Source organism: Melanotaenia boesemani, chromosome 5 (assembly GCF_017639745.1).
Source record: "Melanotaenia boesemani isolate fMelBoe1 chromosome 5, fMelBoe1.pri, whole genome shotgun sequence".
NCBI classification, from domain to species: domain Eukaryota; kingdom Metazoa; phylum Chordata; class Actinopteri; order Atheriniformes; family Melanotaeniidae; genus Melanotaenia; species Melanotaenia boesemani.
Window position 1 is genome coordinate 13,483,223 of NC_055686.1, and position 7,590 is coordinate 13,490,812.

Below are 7,590 nucleotides of genomic sequence, written 5' to 3' on the forward strand. Positions count from 1 at the left end.
CTTTTGATCTATTATTTATATCCACCTTGTGACCATAGGTGTGTGTCACCTGTCAATCTGTCAATTTGTTCTGCCTCCATTGAAGATCAAAACATCAAAATACCAAAACCTCCACTTGAAGCAGCAACTCACTCCAAAACCAGAAGAATTTGCTGAAAGTGTCTGCTTGAGTACATAGGATTAGATCATCTACTAAAAAGGAAAGACAATCCTAAACCAAATGGGAAGTTGGAAGTCGTCCACAGCTAGAAACTTTGTCTATGAAAGTTATAAAATTGCTGACTAAAGGTAGCTATGATGAAGTCTAACACCCAGAGGAAATGGGTTTGACTTACTGTTGCACTCACTGCGGTTGTACAAGGACTGAATGGCCAATACCAAAGAGCCCAGTAAGCTGTACTAATGAGGCACTACCAACAGGAGAGACATTCAGATGTAAGCCTTCTTCATTACAACAAAACACATTAATAATGGTAAGGCAAACTCCCACTTACTAGGGATACCTGAAAACTATACAGCTCCTCCAGAATCCAAGGTACAGCTAGCTGCTGTAACCTTCTCTCCAGCATTCAGGCAAATACTTCCTCGTGGAGAGAAATTGGAATATAAATAGAATAAAGGAGAGTTTTCTTATTGTATGGTGAAACTTCATCATCCTCTTTTGATGCACGGGGATCCCTGGCAGCTTTTCCACTCAGTATTGGAGCCGTTTGCAGTTTAGTATCTATGCATCGCCATCTTTGATTAACACTCCAAGTTATTTATTCCCCGCATGTTAAATTTCACCAGATTGATAGCGCTGGGTGCAACCTGTCAGACCTCTATCTGCCATCACGCTGACTTTGAGAAGAAGTGACAATATACAGCCTCACAGAGTCAGATTCATCAGCCTACGGTGTGGTATAAGTGGAGCATTTATCACGATAATACTGCAGCACACAGCTAAATGAGCAAGTTGTGGGGGTGACACAAGCTTTCTGCCAGATGAGAGGTACGAGACAACCCTGGCCTTCAGCAGACAAAAATGAGTGCAGTGTCTCATAAACAGCTTTCAACTTTCAATCTTTTACTGTGACTTTTCTTCCTTTTTCCACAGGGAGAACAAAACTGGAGAAACACTTAAGTCTCTCTTGACAAAACACTATATATTGTGCCTGTCTTGAACTGATGCTGCCTTTGAAATATTTCTTTTTGTAAGTCAGATTAGCCAGAAATTGCAGACATGTGGTGGCATTATTTCAGGTGAAGTGACTGTGTGATACCCAAACTTTCAGTCTCTGCCACCGAGTCAGTGCTTGTTCAGCAGCATTAGTGATGGGAGAATGAATGAAATGAAAAATGAAATGAAAAATACTTTATTAATCCCTTTGCAGGGAAATTCATGTAAAAGGATAAAAGACGTAGGAGAAGAAAAGACAGTATGGAGGAAAAGGGAAACAGGGGAAGTAGGATGGATGAGCCCATACATGGGAAAGTGTTCGTTATTAACACTGTTGAAAAACTAGGTCAAAATATATCAAATAAATGAAAACATAGGCTTAAATTCAAGGAAACCCATCAGTGGTTGGCTTGTCTGGCCTTTTTGATTTGAAAAAATAGCCATGTTCAACACTAATAAAATACATAAGCAACAGTATAAAAACAATGCTGTTGATGGGTGTTTTTAGCACAGTTAACTTAAATTAATGTAAAAGCAAATTACATTTTGCAAACCTAAGTCTTTTTTATGTAAATTTAAATTATGCAGTAATGTAAATGAAGCTGTGGGGTAAATGTGGTGGAGTTTAAATGACAGCACTTCCCACTGCTAAGTAGAAATGTCACTAGGAGTGGAAATACTCAAACAAATGACCTTTTTAACCAAATCTTATTCCCTGTAAACCTTAATAGTGTCATTAAAGGCAGTTCATGTGACATCATTTACACATTAATATCCCAGCTACCTTCTCCATCCATACCTTCTCCCAGTTGGCTAATAACAAATCCCAGACATTATATTACTGTGTGAGATGGCTGCTGCTGATAGTGGTTATGATGATATGGTAACAATGCCGGCTCCCACCGGTGTTATCCCTTTAACTCCTCTGATTCATTGCGTTGCCTTTATGACTGTGCTGCAGAGTGAAGTGAAATGATTGGGTACAAAGCCATGAAAAAGTGGCTGTAGTGATGGGGCCTCAGTGTCCATTGAAGTGAGGGAATAATCTATCCAAGGGTATGATATGACCATCATTTAAGTGGCTTTGAAAGGTCAGAAGGGGTACTAGGATGTGGGAGCGCTTGGAAACAGCCATTACAGTCATTCCGCTTCACTGTACGAGTTGCTGCTGCCTGATTGATGTTTCTGAGAGAGGATTTGGTGCTGCTGTGGTGTGTATTATGGAGTATGCGCTTTAATGCATTGCCTTTGTGTGTCTGTGGGTAGGTATTTGTGTGTCTCTTGGTCTGTGTTTATTAGACGAAGGTGCTTTTGGGTAATAAGAGTGAGATGTTCTAGGTAAAGAGTTTCATTCAGTTGTTCTGATGGAGGATCTGAAGTATGCACATCCATCTGCTGTCAGTCCATCAGCTTCTATAAGCTTCCTATTACCTTACTCCCTTAGGAATAACAACTCTCAAGTAACCACTCTCTTCATTTTTTACCAAAACAGATTCTGACTAAGAAATCAATGGAATAGGGAGCCATTTCCTCAGATGGATGAAGCTGATGTGATTAAATCCATTGGCAAGGAAAGATGAGAAAAGGTCGAGAGAGGGAAAGGCAGGACCAGTTGTGACTAAATAATATATCTTTGTGTGGAGACATAGAAAGAAGCTTGCTTCTGTAGTGCAGAGGAAATCCCTGGAGGTATAATTAACAATATATATACTGCTAGTATCTCTGCTTCTTCTCTCTCTGATGCTCACAAGAGCAGCTTACAGATTGAGGCTGAAGCCAAACCAGACAGGCTGTATCAGCCCGTTGGTTTGCTTCTGTAGACCATCTTGGTTTATGCTCTGTGGATTAAAGTGAAAAATCCCATTTCTGAAAGTATTCTCCATGTGAAATTCTTTTACAGCTTGAAAACGTGGCTGATTTAACATGTTTTTTTAAGACATCACCAATCATAGGATGTCTATAAATCCCAGGAATATTTTCAAGAACCTAAAAGGATTACTTCAGACCATTTCTACCAGACCATATTATTTCAGACCACGCACACACACACACACACACACACACACACACACACACACACACACACACACACACACACACACACACACACACAGGACAATAAAGCAATCAGTGATGTTGTGACTTTGTCTACTGCTGATATACAGTTAATATTGTACTCATTGTGCTAAGCTACCTCAAAAGTTGTTTTCTATTTTTGCAGCTTTCTGCTAGAATGTTAATTAGAAAATTTTCCAAAATGGCAAACATTTCATATCAAAAAGGGCAAACTTAATGCATATAAATAGGGCAGATTCCAACAGAGCTGAGCTTCTCCTTCCAATGAAACTGAGAGCCAATGTATGGAGTGCTCGTTATTGTAGTTGTCATATAAATTGAATGGATTGAGTTATGTGACATTTTTAATGTGCATTTTTATTGTTAAAATGAACTGTCAAGCTAATTTAAATAATTGCAAGTGATAATGTCCATACGTGGGGCATCTTCATAAATTATATTTGTGGTTTGTCCAGAACCAATCAGCAAAGTCTTTCCCACAAGAGAAGTAATCAGATTGACCAAGCTCTTCGAGGAAAGAGGGTATATGGAATGCATCATGCTAATTTACTTGTCCAGACTTTCTCATATCTCTTTTCCAAGAGTTTCTTCTTGAAAACTGCATGCTGCAGAGCAACAGTGTAAAGAAATGACAAGAACTCTACGCAGTGAAAGGCCTGATTTCCTCCTTTTGAATCAACTTGGAAGTTGCATGCAGGAGATGTGGTCTTAAACACAAGACTCTTCCTTTAGCTTATATAATTTTTTTAAATTTTCAATTTCAGTCAGGGTTGATACAGTCAGTTAGGTGAGTTTACTGCTTGAGTTTCTGTCTTGGTTTCGGGTTATTGTTTACATAGCTGGTATGGGGCTCTGTCGTTAGCACCTTCTCTCTACAACCAGTTGAGGCCGTGACGCACACAGCCCACAACCTGTCCTCTTGATCCTGTTCCCCTTGACATCCTGCAGAGCATTTTACCTACAATCAAAACTGCAGTAACCCATATTATCAACTCCTCTCTTAAATCCGGTGTCTTTCCCTCTGCCTTCAAACAAGCTCGGGTTACCCCGCTGCTGAAGAAACCCACACTCAACCCAGCCCAGGTTGAAAACTACCGGCCGGTCTCACTGCTTCCATTCATGTCTAAATTACTAGAGCGTGCCGTCTTCAGTCAGGTCTCACAGTTCCTCCAAGACAACAACCTGTTTGATCCATATCAATCTGGCTATAGGCAAGGCCACTCCACTGAAACTGCTCTCCTGTCAGTTATTGATTCCCTATGGCTTGCCAGATCCACTGGTCAATCCTCAGTCCTTATACTGCTGGACCTATCTGCTGCCTTTGACACTTCAACCATCATATACTGTTCTCCACACTCTCGGAGCTTGGCATCTCGGGATCTGTCCTCTCATGGTTTACGTCCTACCTCACAGGAAGATCCTGCGAGGTGGGTACCTCAAGGCTCGGTGCCTTGGCCCTCTTCTCTTTTCACTGTAGACCTCCTCACTCGATGCAGTCATTAGCTCTCATGGTTTCTCCTACCACTGCTATGCAGATGACACTCAGCTTTTCCGTTCTTTCCCACCTAACGACACAACCGTCTCAATGTGAATATCAGCATGCCTTGCTGATATCTCTGCATGGATGAAGGATCACCACCTTCAGCTAAATCTGTCCAAGACTGAGCTTATTGTCTTTCCAGCCAATCCTTCCTTACCGCCACAGATAAGCGTGCAGCTTGACTCCATCACGCTTGTACCTACGTCTTCTACCAGGAATCTTGGTGTCCTGGTAGACAACCAGCTGACCTTTAAGGACAATGTTGCCTCGATTGCCCGGTCTTGCCGATTTGCTCTCTACAACATCAGGAGGATCGGACCCTACCTGACTGAACACACGACCCAGCTCCCGGTCCAGGCTCTGGTCATTTCACGCATTGACTACTGCAACTCCTTACTGGCTGGCCTGCCCGCATGCTCAGTTAAACCTCTGCAGATGATCCAGAATGCATCAGCATGTCTGGTCTTCAACCAGCCCAAAAGAGCTCATGTCACTCCACTGCTAATCTCTCTTCACTGGCTTCCAGTTGCAGCACGGATCAAATCCAAAGCTCTGCTTCTGGCTCACAAAACAATAACCCAAACTGCTCCGGTTTACCTCCACTCCTTAATCCAGAGCTACACTCCCTCTCACCAGTTATGCTCTGCCACCGAAAAACGCCTAGTGCTTCCACCACAACGTGGTGCAAAATCAGTAGCTAGACTCTTCTCCTCTGTTGTCCCCCGGTGGTGGAACGATCTACCAAACTCCATCAGATCCGCAGAGTCCTTATCCACTTTTAAGAGCAAGCTAAAGATTCAGTTGTTTAAGGAGCATTTCCACACTTAACTTAACTCTTCTACTCAACAAAATGACTAAAAAAAAAAAAAAAACTACAAAAAACTTAAAAAAATTATATGCACTGCCTCTAGCACTACATGACAGCACCTGGGTCCAACTGGACTCAAAGCAGTCTGACTACCACTTAATGATGATGTCCCATCTTGTTTGAATTAATGCTTGTGTTGTTCTTACTCTCAAATGTAATTCGCTTTGGATAAAAGCGTCTGCTAAATGACTAGAACAGAATAGAATAGAATACATTTTTTCATGTGGACACATATTAAAAAAAGCTTTCCAGAAAAGAACACTATGATCCATTTAACTGAACTTCATGTATGGGTGCATCACTGACAGAAACAGGATTCTCGTGTCATTTACAGAGCAGAGATAGAAACCCATAAAACAAGACACCTGTGTGAAACCAGTCAGAATTTCTAGCATGCACCTTGTCAGAGAATCACGATTTCCCTTTAAGTATTTAACAAGTTGCTGAAAATTTTACAAGAGAGCTTCAAATATTCCCCTGCCAGTGCAGAACATCTTGTTCCTTTCAGGCAGGTGTCTCCCACTTGAAATTTATGAGCATCAGAGCTTTTTTTTGTTGTGCTCATTACCAGAACAGAAGAATGGCTTCTCAATTCTAATAAGGGGTTTATGAGTCGTGATCAAGAACTCATTTGCAATGTGTTCAGTCGATTGCGCCTTCTCTACTGAGCAGATCTCCAGCTTATGTGCCGACCCCAACAAATTGACCCGCAGATTTACACAGCTATTTTCTAAAGGTCTCCATTCGAGGGCCGTCAGTCAAGGAGGAGAATTAGTGTTAGAATGGATTTCACTTTCAATTTGAATGCAGAGTGGCTGGAACATGGCCCCAGCTAAAGGGAGGCCATTGGTAATGAACTCCTTTGTGCTCCACCACTTTAGGGGATCAAATGCTTGAAGCTGTGAAGACATTCAGAACTGCAAGAGACAATTTCCTTCAGCTGCTTTAGGCTTTAGGTAATGATACATGGGGATGCAGCCTATGACTTCTGTTCAACTGCCACTAAAATGAGTTATTTATTTTATCTGTTATCACATTAGTTGTAACCATATCATGGTTGCACTGATTTAGACCCATTTAGATCAGTTAAACAGCTAATGATCTGAAACGTGTAAAAAGTTTTGTTTCATTTTACTAAATTCCTGGTAAATCAGTCAGCTGGGCTAAAATAATATAAGTTGGTCATATGTTCCTAAAGATGATACTAATGTAGTCGCTCTTGGTTTAAAAGCATGACGTATGAATGTGCTAGACTTTGCAGACTAGCAGTAAACAAAGTTTATTTATTATTTAGTCATAAAGTTTTAGAGAAAGTGAAACTTGGACTCTCTCTAAATTTTGTAACCCAATAACTCATAATAACATGCAAAATAACTAAACTTTATTGAAAACTCATTAAAAGATGTCATGTCATGAAAAAGGTACGTAACCATCATTCTTGTAGATACTGAAGGAGACACTGACATCCAATCAACCAAGAACAAAGTGTGCAAAGGACCTTGCAGAATGTGATTACACACACATATATATATATATATATATATACTTTTCCATGTCAGAAAACATGAATCAGATCTAGTATATTTACTCATCACTTTCAACAGGTTGTAAGGCTCATCTGTTTTCATCTGCTCCCTTCCACTGCCATTTCGCTACTAGATGCTGCGCGCTTGTTGGCTTGTTATAACTTTTTAATGGCAAGACATGTTACAAAAAAACTTAAAGACTTGCACAGTTAAATGTGGAGGTCGAGTTTCTCAACTAATTGGAGACAGCATCCTCAGGTCAGGTAGCTTACATTCTTCTGAAGCATAGACCTAGTGCATGTCAATGCCACTAAACCCTCCAGCGTGCAACAATGAAATAATCTTACACATGTAGAAAAGCAATATTGTCAGTTGCTTCCACCTTTGTCTGCAGTGTTTAACACAATCACTGCATGGGCAC